Source organism: Beta vulgaris, chromosome 7 (genome assembly GCF_026745355.1).
Source record: "Beta vulgaris subsp. vulgaris cultivar EL10 chromosome 7, EL10.2, whole genome shotgun sequence".
Taxonomy (NCBI): domain Eukaryota; kingdom Viridiplantae; phylum Streptophyta; class Magnoliopsida; order Caryophyllales; family Amaranthaceae; genus Beta; species Beta vulgaris.
Genome location: NC_079208.1, coordinates 43,376,760 through 43,394,118, shown reverse-complemented (window position 1 = coordinate 43,394,118; position 17,359 = coordinate 43,376,760). Strand labels below are relative to the sequence as shown.

General features: G+C 37.5%; 1 pseudogene; it reads left to right on the top strand.

Annotated features, from left to right (window-relative positions):
• Positions 1-17,359, top strand: part of LOC104899568 (uncharacterized) — a 36,587-nt pseudogene that overhangs the window by 17,570 nt on the left and 1,658 nt on the right.

The window sequence follows — 17,359 nt, the reverse complement described above, 5'->3', positions numbered from 1 at the left end:
AGAAGAATAGATCATCACATCACTATTGTTGCAGTGTATGTAGATAATATTCTGCTTACATGCAGGAACAGATACAGCCTTGAAAGCTTGTCTTCACAATACTTTCAGTATCAAGGACTCGGGAATTCTACACTATTTCTTAGGAATAGAAGTAGGCGATGTTCCTAAGGGTGTTTTTCTTAGCCAACAGAAATTCACCAAAGACCTGCTTGCTGACTTTCCTCTTGACCTCTCTCAAAAAGCTACCACTCCTCTCCTTATTTCCCTCAAACTACAAGCAGATTCAGGAGATGTTCTTACTGAACCAAATATTTATAGAACCTTAGGTTGCAAGCTAAATTTCCTAACAAATACCAGACTTGATTTAGCCTACACTATTCAAAAACTAAGTCAATATATGCATAATCCCAGAACCTCCCATCTTCAAGCCCTAACTCTTACTCTCAGATACCTTAAACACACTCAAGGGCAAGGTATCTTACTCACTGGTGCTGATTCACTTACACTACAGGCATTCTCTGATTCTGACTGGGCTGCATGTAGTGACACAAGAAGGTCAATCACAAGCTATCTTCTTCTCTTTGGTAAATCACCAATTTCTTGGAAGTCTAAGAAACAAGGCACTATCAGCAAATCTTCTTCAGAATCTGAATACAGAGCTATGGCATCAGCAGCTGCAGAGGTCACTTGGGTTGTGAGACTCTTGGAAGACTTAGATGTCACCAAACTCAAACCTTCCACTTTGTTTTGTGACAATCAGAGTGCTTTGCATATTGTTAGGAACCCTGTGTTCCATGAAAGAACCAAGCACATTAACATTGACTGTCATTTCACAAGAGATAAGGTTATGGAAGGCCTTTTACAGCTGTCTTACTTACCTACCAACTCTCAGCTTGCAGATGTGTTTAAAAAATCACTTTCTTCTCCACATTTCAGACAGCTCTTGTCCAAGTTGGGCATGGTTCAACCACCACCCAACTTGACGGGGGTATTGGAATTACTACTAATTCCAACTCACCTAACACCTAACTGATTCTTGTTACATATTGTTACATGGCAGTTAGGTGGTTAAGTTAGTTATCAATCACATCTTAATGTATCTTGTGGCTATAAATACTTGTCTTCCTTCATTCTGTAATTTATGAATTCACTGAATAAAATTCTCTCTGAAGCTTCTCAGCTTATTCTCTTCTCTCTTACAGTTCTTATTCAACAGTAAATAATATTCTGAAACTGTAGAAGTTATCACTAATTTTCTCAACCTATTGTCCTATTCTCTTCCACTTGCGTTTTTTTTCCCTACCATTTTTTGCATGGAAACAAACAAATGAAACCAATTTCCAACTTTGAAAAATGCTTTCTATAGAAAATCATTTTCCATTGAAATTGTTATTCATCCAGACAAATGGAGCCAAACTTCCCAAAGTTTTTCTAATTTCCAAAACGTTCTATATGTAATGGCTAGAAAATGGGTAAAACTCTAATCAATCTTCTCAAATAAAAATGATGTTCATACTCTGAAATCTCATCCAAGCATCACTTGGATTAACTCCAACCTGACGTATATGTGCGAGTTTGATGATTGTGACCTTTTTATTTACAGCTTACATATATAAATATATGCACGCATCCTTTAGTTGGACAGGATGTATGAGGCGATCATTTGATGGAGGCTTGACATGGTCGGAGCGTGAACAGTTTCCGGCTGGCATTATCGGACCTGTGAAAGTTAAGGTGAGAATTAAGTGACTTGAAAACTATGTTTCTTGCTCGAAGATCAAAATGCATACAAATATTTTATACCCAATCTCTCCGTCTTAAATTACTTACTACATCATCTGTTTAAGAGTTAAAAGTTTATTAACTTTGACCAATTTTTTCGACAAATATATAAAAGAAAATATAGTATGTGATCTTTTTAAATTTGTATCAATGTGTAATTTATCTTAAATTTTTTATTTGAACATAATTAAAAGATGCTTTGTGTCTCAAAGACCGTACAAGAGGGAACGTAACAAGTAATTTGGGAGATAATAATCTTTCCAAGTCAAATCTTACCAAGTCAAATGTAAAATATTTGAAAGGGAAATAGTAGTAGTTTAGTATTCTGATTCACTGATGATTTGCGTTAAATGTTTTTCCATGTTAGCCTCTGTTAACTCGAAAGGAACTACAAGGGGGGTGAATTGTAGTGCGAAACTTATTGCCAAAATAATGCGGAATCTAAAACATAAGCAATAAGGAACTCAAAGGTCAAGAGAGATTTTTACGTGGAAACTTCTTGTCTCAATACAAGAGGAAAAACCACGACCTCCTAAGGATTTAAACTCTTCACTATATTAGGCAAACCTCTGTTACAATCTATTACATGCGCAAGTTCCACTTGGAACTCCAACTCTCTCACAAGTTCCACTCGAAACTTTGACTCTCTAGACTTAACTCTAAGTCTCACAAGAGTTCCCACAACTCTTTACAACAGGTTACTCAAACCCTTCACCCTTGGATAGACTTCACCCCGAGTCTACGCATAAACAATAAGAACTTACCCAAGTTCCTAACTCGAACTTGATACAAGAATTTACTCAAACCCTTTACCAAGTTCCCATTACAAGAGTTCACTCAAACCCTTTAACCCCAAACTTATATACAGATGCTTGAAAATTTGGTTTAACTCTAGTATATAGAAACTAATCAAGAATTGTAATGGAACATGACATTCGTAGCAACTTGGAACTCACAGGAACTGACTCAAACAAGGAACAGAAAATATAATTCTTTTGTAACGCTATTCCTTAAGTCAAACTTATGGAAAGACACTAGTCAGACACTATGGAAAGACACCAGTCAGACACTATGAAAAGACAACAGTCATACACTAATTGAACTTGTATATTTATAGCAGTCATTTAGAATGAACGTGAGATTAATCATGTGTTAGTGGTTAAACCATTTTCCTATGATGTTCCTCAACTAGAGGAACACGTTCCTTTTGTTACCCATGATCTCAGTTGAACGTAGGAGATGGAAATGTTACTGCTTCCTAAAATCTAGCATTTACTTATGCAACAGTATTTTAAATTTGGTTTCTAATTAAAAACTATTTTATTTTATTTTTTGAAAGAGAAATTTCATTAATTGAAGGAACAAACCATTTTATTTTATTTTTGAAAGAGAAATTTCATTAAATTGGTTCATTTTAGTTTCTTGGAAAATAATTTGATGTAACCTTGTTTGATTGCATTTTGTTTTTCTTTAATACCTATTGTAGATGTTGTTTGGCCTTCAATTAATGAAAAATATATTTCAATTAATAACACCAAAATTAAATATTTTGATCAAATAATATCTTTAAAGGATTTTCTTTTAAATTCGAAAATGGTTTTATTTTGGAATAGAGATAAAATCTTTTACATAAAAGATCTTTCCTTTAATTTCATATTTGAACCACATAAAATCATTTTCCTAATATATAGCCTTTAAAAACTCAACAGAGTCCTTTTAAGCTATGCATAATATTTTACAAGCCTAGTTCTTTTAACTGCTACTTTGTTCCTTTAACTTAGATTAATAGACCAGCACGTCTGTTCTTTAAAGAGGAACATACAGATAATTTCTTTAACAACACTCATTATACGTATTATAAATCTAGGCTTTTTATTTTCCAAAGACTGAAAAGATAAAATTAAATTAATTAAAATCAGATTCTTAAAGAAACCGATTTTGTTAAACCTATTTTATTTAAAACTTATCTTTTATTTTAAAACTAAAACTTATCTTTTATTCCAAAACTAAAACTAATCCTAAAACAACTAATGCACATTATTTATAAATATTTGACCAAGTAGCGATTTATTAAGAAACAAACTCTAAATAAATTCTTATAGATTAAGATAATAATATGCATCAGATTTATTGACTCTTAAATACTTTTGACTCTAAGTTCCACGAGTTCGTTTGACCTTACGAGTTCCTTTAGACCTTGTTCCATTACCTTTTACGTTTCCACATACTTACATGAATCCTAGAAAATAAACTCATATTTTCTGCATTCATGCTCCAACTCAAGAACCGCATGTTGATAGCTCCACCTTTGGAACTTCAGTGTGCTAGTTCCTTTAAGGAACTTCACACTCATAGTTCCTCCTCAGGAACTTCATATTCAATGTTCCTCTTAGGATGTACCTAGGAACCATTCTGTTTGTGTTTCTTGTAGGAACTCTTTTAGGAACTTCACTTGTTGGAAGGCCTTCATGATGTAATATATATTCAACCTTCCATGACTTGTTTCATGTTAATGTAATATGTACATCTCAAACACACATGTTAGTTAGAAAATCATCATTTGTTTATAATCAAAACACTACATGATTCAACAGCCTCTTTTACTGGAAAATGGAGAATTGCTATGTGGCTCCTCTGTACAAAGTTGGAATGCATGGGCATCTTGGGTCGAGGTTAAACATTATTCTACATAACCTTATTTTCCATGATTTTCTACTTTTCTCAAAAAAGTACTTCTATATTACATCAAACCACTTTAAGAATTAATAAAAATGTAATGATCCTAGTTTCATTTTTGACATTAATTGTTTTGCTATGACATTGATCAGGTGACTCCAGATTTAGGGAAAACTTGGAGAAAATTGTTTATGCCAAATTCTGATCAGCCAGAACTTAGCTGAGGATCTACAGCCAATATAAATGCAGCTAGGAACAATAAAAGAAGCTAGCTACGGAAATAAACAAATGCAAAAGAGAGACAAGACGCCAAGAAATGGTGACGCGGAAAACCCCAAGGAAAAGGGTAAAAACCGCAGGTAGCAATGAGGCTACCAATCCACTATGTATGAAGATTACAACTTATAGCTAGCAGCTTGTAGCTTGCACTAAGTACACTTGTAAATATTATGAAAGTAAAGAGAAGTGTTTGAATGTAATTGATGCGAATGAACTGCCCTTCCCCAAGTACTTCTACTTCTATTTATACCCGTACATTTATTAGAACGTTGCTCTATATGTTTACGTTACACAACTAACTCCTAATAAGGTGCCATGACCTCCTAATATCAAGGAGTATCTTCACTTCTGCTCAACAACTGCTTCAGCCTTATTTTTTAGGCACAACAGCATTATTTGACTTGGTCTTGATTATCCCTTCACTAGTGGAAAAATGAAGAAGGGCTGCGCTGAAAAAGGCCTGTAGGGTTGCGCTTTTTGATAGCAGCCCTTTCAGCAGCAGCCCTTCACATTTTAAGTAGGGCTGCGCTTTTCTAGCGCAGCCCTTAAGCTAGAAGGGCTGCGCTAGTTAGGAAAAGCGCAGCCCTTCTGAGCTAGAAGGGCTGCGCTTTTTCCTAACTAGCGCAGCCCTTCCTACCAAAAAAAAAATTGACATTTTTTTACTCATAATCTCACATTTTCTGAAATTAAACAGAAGAGAAGAGAAACGAATCGAAAATACTAAACCCAAAACAAAAAAAAGAATGAAACGAAAATGAAAAAATGGAACAAAAACTAATATACAGAAGAGAAGAAATTATAGATCTGGAAATACAAGAACATTAATCAAAACAAAGATGAAAATACAAGAACATTAATCAAAACAAAGAGAAGTATACATGAACATTAATCAAAACAAAGAGAAGTATACAAGAACATTAATCAAAATAAACAAAGAGAAGTATACAAGAACATTATAGATCTGAAAATACAAGAATTACCTCCAAACATTAACCTAATAATGTTTAAATACATAAAACAAAACCTAATACATAATTTAAGGGAAAAAAAAATTCGGAAAAACTTAAAATGGCTATTTGGAGGCTTAAACGAACTCGGATGGCTTAAAAAGCCTAAACGTCATGGCGTAGCGATGTGTTTGACTCGTTGGCCCGTTCCGCTTCCGAAAAGGTATCACAATAGGCAATCGGACTCCGTCGGCATGTTTAGTGCAAATCATTTCAGGGTTTTTGTCACAAACGTTTATGGGAGTTTTTGAGAGAGAAGAGAGGATGAGAGAGAAGGATGAAAGGAATAATGAGGGACGTGAGAGAGAAGGGAGAATGAGGGATAATATATTTGTCGAATCCCGCTTAATATTTGAAGCCCGCGAAGATGAATTTTTCAAATTTTTTTAAGAAGGGCTGCGCTTTTGAAGAAAAGCGCAGCCCTACTTAGTCAGAAGGGTTGCGCCTTTTATAAAAGCGCATCCCTTCACTTAGTAGGGTTGCGCTTTTAGAAAAAGCGCAGCCCTTCTGAAGTAAGAAGGGATGCGCTTTTTTATAAAAGCGCAGCCTTTCACTTAGTAGGGCTGCGCTTTTAGAAAAAGCGCAGCCCTTCCTTTTTTTTCCTCTAGTGCTTGTTTTGAATCTTTCTTCGGGTTTTACAAGTGCTTGCTGCAGCTGCTAACTAATGCTTTCTAGCTGAACTCCAGGTGGTCACGCTAGCCAACGAACCTGCACAACTCAGCTTAGGCAAAATTTAGGACATAACAAAAATATGGTCTGATAACAGTACCAAATCACGATATGAGTGTGCTTCAACTAGTACCTTACCAGACAAATAAGGGTAGTTTACGCATTCTAATGAAATCACATAAGGATATTGGTAGAGTGTGCATGTTTGAATCTTATGATAATGGATGTTCTTGGACCAATGCACTGCCCACTCAACTCCCCAATCCTGATTCAGGTTGCTCTCCACACACATTGCATTCTCCTTTTTTGTTCTCGTAGTAGAAAATGATCCATGTACACTTGGGTGTACCTAGATCGAGTTCAACCAAGACAATTTTTTGGCTCAGATTGGAGAAGAAAAATTGAACATATAAGATTTTTGTTAGATGATATGAAAATTATTCTGATTTTCATAATATATTTTCTGTAAATATTATTGTGTAACTCCTTTCCTTGTTTATAGCCTAGATTATAGCCTAATTACTTGTTGTAATCTTTTGTATCTTTGGCTAGTATATATTATTAGGTTGTAACAACTTTGCAAATTAAGAAATTATCTTCTTTCATGGTATCAGATTCTAGGGATATTTTCCTCTCTCTTCCGCTACCCTATTAGCGTCCGCCCTACTTGCTTCTGTCGGCAGCCATGGACGCCGCCTCTTCCCCATCTTCTTCTTCTGCCTCTCTCAATGTTCTTTCTTCTTCTTCTACCTCTCTCAATGCTCTTTCTTCTTCTAATATTAAACACAACCTACCCATTGTCCTTGACATGGAAAACGTGCAATACGCTACATGGGCGGAGCTTTTCAAAATTCATGCACGTTCTCATAGGGTCATTGACCATATTATTCCCTCGTCGACAGTCACTCCTCCTTCTACGGATGCTGCCAAGGAGGACTGGCTCACCATTGATGCGACGGTATTAAAATGGATTTATGCTACCATCTCCGATGACCTCCTTAATACTATTCTTGAGCCCGATTTATCGGCTCAACAAGCGTGGGAACGTCTTCGGGATATTTTTCAAGACAACAAATCTTCCCGGGCTGTCACTCTGGAACAGGAATTCTCCAACACGGCTATGGAGGATTTTCCTAATGCTTCGGCATATTGCCAACGGTTGAAAATGTTGGCCGACCAACTCAAAAACGTTGGTGCTCCTGTCTCTAATAACCGTCTTGTTCTCCAGATGGTTGCGGGCCTTACGGAGGCGTACAATGGTCTTGGTACTTTACTCCGCCAGAGTGATCCGCTTCCTCAATTTTATCAGGCCCGTTCCATGCTTGTTTTAGAGGAAGCGGGTTTGGCCAAGAAGGTGGCCACGGGTTCGTCTGCCATGGTGGCGTCTCATGACTTGTCGCCTAATGATCCACCCCATGCTCGACTTCAAAACAGTGGCCGAAACAAATCTAAAAACCATTCGAAAAACAAAAATTCCGGTGGCCGGAATTTTTCTGGGGTGGTCACGGTGGCCGGAATAATTCCGGCGGTGGTGGCCGGAATCACTCCGGCGGCGGTGGTCATGCTGGTGGTCCGCACAGCCCAGCCTAGCCAGCGCACTATCCTGGCTTCGCTGGACCGAGAGCAGCAGGTCCTGTTTGGGGGGGGTGGGCCTATCCACCTTGGGCCTATCCTCCCTGCCCTTATCCTACCCAAGGCTGGACGCGGCCCACCTGGCAGAATAGGCAGCAGCAGGTTCCACCTGCGTCTGGGCCCAGCATTCTTGGCTCAGGTCCACGGCAGCAAGCATTTTCAGTTGAGGCCTCCCCTGTTGCGACAGATATCGAGGCTGCCATGCACACCCTAGCTCTAAATCCGCCGGACTCGAATTGGTATATGGATACGGGAGCGACTTCTCATATGACTTCTTCCCAAGGTACTCTAACTTCTTATTTTAATTTGAGCACTTCTAATGGTATAATTGTCGGAAATGGTCATAGTATTCCAATTCGTGGTTATGGGGACACTCATTTGCCTTTGCCTAACCCCCCCTTAACTCTCAAAAATGTTCTCCATGCACCTAAAATCATTAAAAATTTGGTCTCAGTTCGCAAATTTACTACTGATAATTCTGTTTCTGTTGAATTTGATCCTTTTGGGTTTTCTGTGAAGGATTTTCTGACGGGGAGACCACTCATGAGGTGTGAGAGTCAAGGGGCTTTATATCCCATCACTAATTTACCAACTCAAGCCACCCTTCCATCCACTTGTGCTGCCCTTGCACCTTCTCTTTGGCATGCTAGGTTGGGTCATCCTGGCTCACCTGTTATGGATTCTCTTAGGCATAGTAATTTTATTGATTGTAATAAAGGTAGCAAGTATGATTTTTGCTACTCTTGTCCTCTTGGGAAACATGTTAAATTGCCATTTGTTTCATCTCCTACTACTACTTTCATGCCTTTTGATATTATTCATTGTGATATTTGGACTTCTCCTGTTTTAAGTAGTAGTGGACATCGTTATTATCTTGTTGTGTTGGATGATTTTACGAATTATTTATGGACTTTTCCGCTTGCTAAGAAATCACAAGTCTATTCTACATTCCTTCATTTTCGCACATACATCCACACACAATTTGAACGGGAAATTAAAAATATTCAATGTGATAATGGGAGGGAGTTTGATAATGCTCCTTTTTGGGATTTTTGTAAAACTCATGGCCTTTCTTTCCGTCTTTCTTGTCCATAAACTTCATCTCAAAATGGTAAAGCGGAACGAAAAATTCGTACAATAAACAATATGGTGCGCACTTTACTATCTCATGCTTCTCTCCCCTCCACTTTTTGGCATCATGCCTTGCAAATGGCTACCTATCTTATTAACATTCTTCCCACTAAGACCCTTGCCTTTGAGTCACCTCTTCAAAAGCTATACCACAAACAACCTTCTTATACTCATCTTCGGGTTTTTGGGTGTCTTTGCTACCCACTCTTTCCCTCCACCTCTATCCATAAGCTACAAGCCCGGTCTACTCCATGTGTCTTCTTGGGCTATCCTCCAAATCATAGGGGTTATAAATGTTATGATCTTTCTTCTCACAAAATAATCATTTGTCGGCATGTGGTGTTTGATGAAAAGTCTTTTCCGTTTTCAACACTCCACACGCCTCTCTCCTCCCACTATGATTTTTTGGATCACATTAGTTCTTTGGACTCTCCCCTATCTTCGGCCCCAACTCCACAAAATTTTCCGCCCTCTCCTCCTTGTACCGAGCTGCCCCACACCTCTTCCCACTCGTCTGGACCCTTAGCCCAGCCCTCCAGCGCACCCCGTCCAGCTTCCCCCTCCTATGGGCCTCCTGCCCAGCCCAGCAGCCCTTCTCCTCCGTCTGGGCCCCCTACCCAGCCCCCAGGCAGGCCTGTTGGTGCTGTCTCCCCGCCACCTGGCTTCGCTGGACCCCCTGGCAGTGGGCCTACCCTTCGGCCCACTCCCTCTCCTCACCATACGGCCTCTAACCCTCCTGCCACAGCCCATCCCCCACCTCGCCCTATTACTCGAAGTCAAAATGGAATTTTTAAGAAAAAGAACATCATTTCTCTTGTTACCCATACCGACCGATCCCCTCTTCCCAAAAATCCCGTGTTTGCCCTTCGTGACCCGAATTGGAAACAGGCTATGGATGATGAATATCATGCTCTAATTAAAAATAAGACTTGGGAATTAGTTCCTCGTCCTCCCCATGCTAATATTATTCGGTCTATGTGGATTTTTGCTCATAAAGAGAAATCTGATGGTTCTTTTGAAAGGTATAAAGCTCGTCTTGTAGGTGATGGCAAGACTCAGCGTGTTGGGATTGATTGTGGGGAGACATTTAGCCCTGTGGTGAAACCTGCTACCATCCGCACGGTTCTTAGCTTGGCTTTGTCAAAAGGATGGCCTCTTCATCAGCTTGATGTGAAGAATGCTTTCTTACATGGTGAGTTAAATGAGACTGTTTATATGCACCAGCCTGTTGGTTATCGGGATCCTATCTATCCTGATCATGTATGTTTGTTGAAAAAGTCTTTATATGGCCTCAAACAGGCTCCTCGTGCATGGTATCGCAGATTTGCTGATTTTGTTACTACGATTGGATTTGTTAACAGCAAATCTGATCACTCTTTGTTCATCTACCGTAGTGGTACAGATATGGCATATTTATTATTGTATGTGGATGACATCATTCTGACTGCATCTTCTACTACCCTCCGTCAGTCCATCATTTCTTTACTTGGCTCTGAGTTTGCTATGAAAGATTTAGGACTGTTGAGCTATTTCTTGGGTATTGCTGTATCTCGCCATGCAGGTGGTTTGTTTTTGTCTCAGCGTAAGTATGCTGAGGAGATCATTGAACGAGCAGGCATGTCTTCTTGTAAGCCTTCTCCTACTCCTGTTGATACTAAACCGAAACTCAGTGCTCAGACTGAGGTGGCATGTAGTGATCCTTCATTATATCGGAGTTTAGCTGGGGCTTTGCAGTATCTTACCTTCTCCAGACCCGACATTTCTTATGCAGTCCAGCAGATATGTCTCTTTATGCACCAGCCTATGGAGGAGCACATGAGCGCTCTTAAGCGCATCATTCGGTATGTCAAGGGCACTCTGGAATATGGCCTCCACTTGTATCCTTCCTCTGTCACCACCCTTATTTCCTATACTGATGCTGATTGGGGTGGGTGTCCAGACACTCGTCGATCTACTTCCGGTTATTGTGTCTTTCTTGGGGATAACTTGCTCTCCTGGTCCTCTAAAAGGCAAACCACCTTATCTCGTTCTAGTGCTGAATCTGAATATAGGGGGGTTGCTAATGTTGTCTCTGAGTCTTGTTGGTTACGGAACCTCCTTCTTGAGCTTCATTGTCCGATTAAAAAGGCTACCATGGTATTTTGTGACAATGTTAGTGCTATCTATTTGGCCGGCAATCCAGTCCAACATCAGCGTACTAAGCATATTGAGATGGATATTCATTTTGTACGTGAAAAGGTTGCTCGGGGCGAGGTTCGTGTGTTACATGTCCCCTCTCGTTATCAGATTGCCGATATTTTCACTAAAGGTCTTCCCTTAATTCTGTTCGAAGACTTTCGGGACAGTCTCAGCGTCCGTCCTCCTCCCGTTTCGACTGCGGGGGTGTGTTAGATGATATGAAATTTATTCTGATTTTCATAATATATTTTCTGTAAATATTATTGTGTAACTCCTTTCCTTGTTTATAGCCTAGATTATAGCCTAATTACTTGTTGTAATCTTTTGTATCTTTGGCTAGTATATATTATTAGGTTGTAACAACTTTGCAAATTAAGAAATTATCTTCTTTCAATTTTTGAAGGAGCAAAAAAAGGTGTTGGGTGTACTTAGAGTTATGTAAAATCGGGTGTACAATGGACCAGTGGCGTATCCAGGAATTACGGGATGGGGGTACGGATGAGAAAAATTCTAACGGTGAAGAATTAGGCAACTCATCCTCATTTTCTTCTTGAATTGGAGGAGCTTCATGATTAGTTTCTTCAATTATTGGAACCTCATGATTACATTCTTCAATTAGAGGCTCCTTTGATGTTGGAGAAGATGAAGTTGAAGACTTTTGTGATTTTCCTCCACTTCTCTTCCAAAAAGATTCTAAACTTTTGTTTTTCATCTTCCAAATCTAGTATAAGTAAACATATTATTAGATATTAATACCAAAGTTTCTTGTTTCAAATTACATTTCACAACATTTAATTCCAAATTCAACTAATTTCAATTCACAACCTCTATTTCAATTTTACAATCTCTACTTTCAATTCAAGTAATCTCAATTTCAATTCAAGTAATGAAGTAATCTCTAATTTCAATTCAAGTAATTTCAATTCAACTATTCAAGTAATGAAGTAATTAGTAATCTCTAATTTCAATTCAACATTTAAATCTCTAAGTTCAATTCAAGTAACCTAATAACCTATCCTTTATAAATTAGCAGAAATTATAAAAAAATTAAAAAAAAAAAACAGAAAGTGGCGACGGGAGTAAGGAGTTACAGACTTACACTTACAGTGAGTTCTGCCGGCGGTGGCGTCTCGTGGCGTGGGCCGTGGGCTCGTGGCGACAAGAAGAAGTGAAGAACTCCGGGCCTCCGGCAAAGGGCGACAACGTCTACAATAATTCTGGGCTGCAAAGTGTGAAACAGTGAAAGTGCTGGCGACGGGAGTCCGGGTCTCCGACTCTCCGGCAGGCGAAAAGAAAGAAGCCAAGAAGGAGAGAGAAAAGAAAAAAGAAACGTTAGACTGACCAGAGGAGAGAGAAAGAAGGGACGCGTGAGTGAGAGTCTGAGAGAGAGAAATGAGGAGCGTCTTTTCAGTTTTGGCTGGGGCGCGTTTCTTTCTTTTCTTTTTTTTTTCCTTTTTTCTTTTTTTTTCCCACAAACTTTTTTTTGAAAATGGGGGTACAGCTGTACCCACTGTACCCCCAGTGGATCCGCCACTGCAATGGACACATTCGTTTTAGGTTTCTACGTAGAATGAAAAGTCTATTTATCGTCTTTGTGATCTGTAACTCAAGTCTTAAATTTCGTTAGCATTGGATGCAATCAAGTTAAAGGATGGTCGTCTTGTCCTAGTTTACAACACCAGTACTAGGGAAATTCTGGAAGTGGCAATCTCAGATGATGATGGTGATTCATGGACAGAAGCTTTAACACTAGAAAACAGTCCAGGAATGGAATTCTCTTACCCAGCCATTATTCAAGCCAGTGATGGACTTATTCACATCACTTACACTTACAACAGAACACAAATCAAGGTATATATTCATTATTGCTTCTTGTAATGAATGTTAAATCATAGTATAGCTATAGGCAGTGGCGGATCTTGAAGCTTTTGCTGCGAGGGGCCAAAAAAATTCACATTAACAGTATAGCCTATAGCCTATAGCATATAGCATGTACTAGTGTTTTTTGTGCTTTTATATGCATATATTGCTGCCAAATAGATTTATATTCAATCTGACATTTTTCTATATGCTTTTTAATTTTGGTTTTTTATTTCAGTATGTTGTACTTCAAGCTTCATAGGTTCAAGATGATGACATAATGAACCATCTGGTATGAATTGTAAGAGTCTGTGCGACGGTGGACCACCTGGTAGGCTGTAGGCATGTACCTTTACCAGCCATCACCATCATTGCTTAGTATGCTTAATGTCTTTGAATTGTTACTTTATCCTATCGATTAATTATAAATTGGACATGTTTTCCTTGAATCAAATCAAGATGAAGTCACAATTAGTCAATTACCCATATTCTGCATTTCAACCATAACATGATTAGATGATCAATACTTGTGCTTTTCTTTAATTTTTGTATTTTCTCAATTCATCGAGGCGGACATTGATGGACATGTCTTGCTCTTGCAATATTCCATCCTTCTGTTGCCAAATGATGCTCTAATATATTCATTGAGGCAAATGTATCCATCATGTTAAAGCTCCATAATTTTTCAGATTTTCGTGAGGTTACAGATGGCGCAAAACATTTACTAGAGAAAAGGCAAAAGATTGGAAATTGTTATATTGTTTTAAGAGAACGTATTGTGTACAACAAAGCTGACTGTCAGACCAAAACAATAAGGAAAAATTGGCATAACACCATAAAATATGGTGAGGTCCTCAGCCCCACCAACTTTGACTAATAGTCAAAACACCCAAAATTATTGCCACGAGTGCAACGAGTGTCATACATGAAGCCGAAACTAACTTTTCTTGCCGACGATAGGGAAACCGTGTTATTTTTTCCCATTTCCCCTTTTTCTTTCCATTCTTTCATTGATTAGAAGCCTAAGTCAGGTGAACATGTGCCGAAAAAAGTTAGTTTCGGCGTCATTTATGACACCTGCTGCATCCAGGCCAATAATTTGTGGTATTTTAGGTACTAGTCAAAGTTGGTGGCGCTGGGTGCACCTGCGCCATAGTTTGTGGTGTTAGGCCAATTTTGCCAAATAATAAAGTTCACAATAAATGCATTGTTTCATCATTTATTAACAAACCTTCTCTCTCTTCAACAAAATTCTCTAGAGCTGATCAAAGTGAGCCCATCCCGACCCGTAGGTGACATGGCTTGGGCAAATATTTGGGGCTTGAGTTTGGGCCTGACCCAATAATTTTTTAATATTTGGGATGGATTTTGGGCAACCTCAAAATAACTTCTTAGTTCAAATTTTGGCCCGACCCGATTTTTCCCAAAAACCCGTTGTTCTTTACCCGAAAAAGCAGGCTTCGAGCAAAAAAAGAATGGCCTGAAATTTACCCCTACCTGACTAATGGGAATTTTTTTATGAGCCGGCCCATCTGATCATCTCTAGAATTTACTCTACTAAAATCACGCGAAACAAAAAAAAAAAGAAATTGTGCAAATATCAGCTAATGAACACATAACATCGGCTATTTAATCATATACTTCCTCCATTGTGTATTAATTGCAACATTTGGATTTTTTCAATATTCATAGTTTAGCGTTTAACCTTTTTTGATAATTTATATGTAAGGAAAAACATAAAGATGTTATTTGATTAGTCTCAATGCATATTTTCTAGATATCTCATTTGCTTAATTTTTACACATATAAAACTAAAGATATTAATGGCCAAAATTATGTAAGCGTGAAAATTAAAATGTTGCAATTAAAAAAGAATAGAGGAAGTATTAGATAATCCACAATTAATAGCAGCTAATCATCTTGTAATCTATCTATATTTATCTATTATTCAATTTTATTATTGTTCTTGTTAGATAAATTATTGTAGAACAAGGGTCTCAAGATGAATACAATGAACAGTGAACCTTTTAGGCGTGATATCACTTTTCCAAAAAAAGTATTCGGACTCACGGGTTGCACGGAATCCTTTCGAGATACAAAGAAGAAAACAACGACAAAGTTCTTACTCACTAATAACAATGTCAATTAGGAACCAATCGCAAAAGTATAAAAGCAATAAACTAATAAAATAGAACTTTCAGATAAATTACGAACACCAATTTTCAATCTTCCACATGGGAAGACAATAACTCAAAATCCAAACTCCCAAGAAAGGAGAGAAAGAACCCAAATTTTGGATAGAAAACTCTCAAAAAGATTATGGTGGCCCCAATCTGGATAAAAAGATTAGAATTTTTTTTCATAGGAAGAGGGAAGAAGGGAGAAAAGAGAAGAGGCGGCAAGGTAGTGCATAGTACTTGGATTATCATAGATTTGAAAAAAAAAACATTTTTAAAGTTACTCCCTTCGTCCTTTAATAGATTTATCATTTCTCCAATGCACATTTTGTATCATCGATCGGTATCTTTAATTATATATTAATAAAAAGGAAAAATTGGCAATACGGGTTTGAACTTTGAGCTACAATTTTTAAAAAATCTGAACTATTGATTAACATGTGTAAGTCCCTACTTTAGGGGTCTTAACTTTTATTGAGTCCCAATGACTTGAAACTAACCATTTAAAAAAAAAAAAACAGTGCGTCTTGCGTGTGGCCGGCCACACGCGAAATTACAGGTGTGGTCGTGCGCCCGTCAGCTCATTTTCAAATGGTCATATCTCACTCGTTTCTTATTTGAATCAAACTTTTGACCAAGAGTTGGAAAACTATCGAGCCAAATTTTCATTTGCAACTTGAATCTTTCCAAAATATTAGGTGTGCTGTGATATATGACCGTTTGAAGTTGACTCTTATGCACAAACACTTGTAAACAAATGGAGTCACTCTTATGAACAGATGGAGTTACTCTTATGATCAAATGGAGTTACTTGTATGAGTATGTGCTTACTTTTAACAATAAAAGGGTGTCACTCCTATAAAGAAATGTGGTTACTCTTATAAGCAAATTCGGTTACTTTTGTGAACCTTTGGGGTTACTCGTATGATTAAATGAGGTTACTCGTATGATTTATTATTGAAGTTACTTGTATAAATAAATGAGGTTACTAGTATGACTGCATTGAGTTACTCATAAGATTAAATGAGGTTACTCATAGATTATATGACATTACTAGTATTAATTATTTGGGTTACTCATATGATAAAAATGGGGTTACTCATATAATATAATGAGGTTAGTTTTGTGAACAATTGGAGCTACTTGATCAAATAGGGTCATCATATGATTAAATAAGGTCAATATTGTGAACTAATGAGGTTACTCGTATGAAAAAATGAAGTTACTTTTATGAACAAATGAAATTACTAATCAATTTACTTTTATGAATGAATGAGGTTACTCGTTTAGATAAATGCAATTACTTTTGTGAACCTTTGGGGTTACTCGTATGATTAAATGAGGTTACTCGTATGATTTATTGAAGTTACTTGTATAAATGAATGATGTTACTAGTATAAATTAATTGGGTTACTCATAAGATTAAATAAGGTTACTCATAGATTAAATGAGGTTACTCATAGATCAAATGACATTACTAGTATGAATTAATTGGGTTACTCATATGATAAAAATGGGATTACTCATATAATGAAATGGGGTTACTTTTGTGAACAATTGGGGTTACTTGATCAAATAGGGTCATCGTATGATTAAACAAGGTTAATATTGTGAACTAATAAGGTTACTCGTATGCAAAAACAAGATTGCTTTTCTGAACAAATGAAGATACTAATTTATATAAATGAGGTTACTAATTATTTACTTTTATGAATGAAGGAGGTTACTCGTTTGAATAAATGCAGTTACTTTTATCAACTTTTGAGGTTACTCATATGATTAAATGAGGTTACTCGTATAATTAAGTGGGGTTCCTCATATATTCTTTTTCATTAAATGTAAGTTTAAACGATGTTACATAAGATTACGTGTATGATTAAGCAGGGTTACTCTAAAAAAAATTAACTAACAATTCTCCATTAATTCACACAACAAAGTGCAACAAGTGTAGACTTGCAGTGAGTAGTG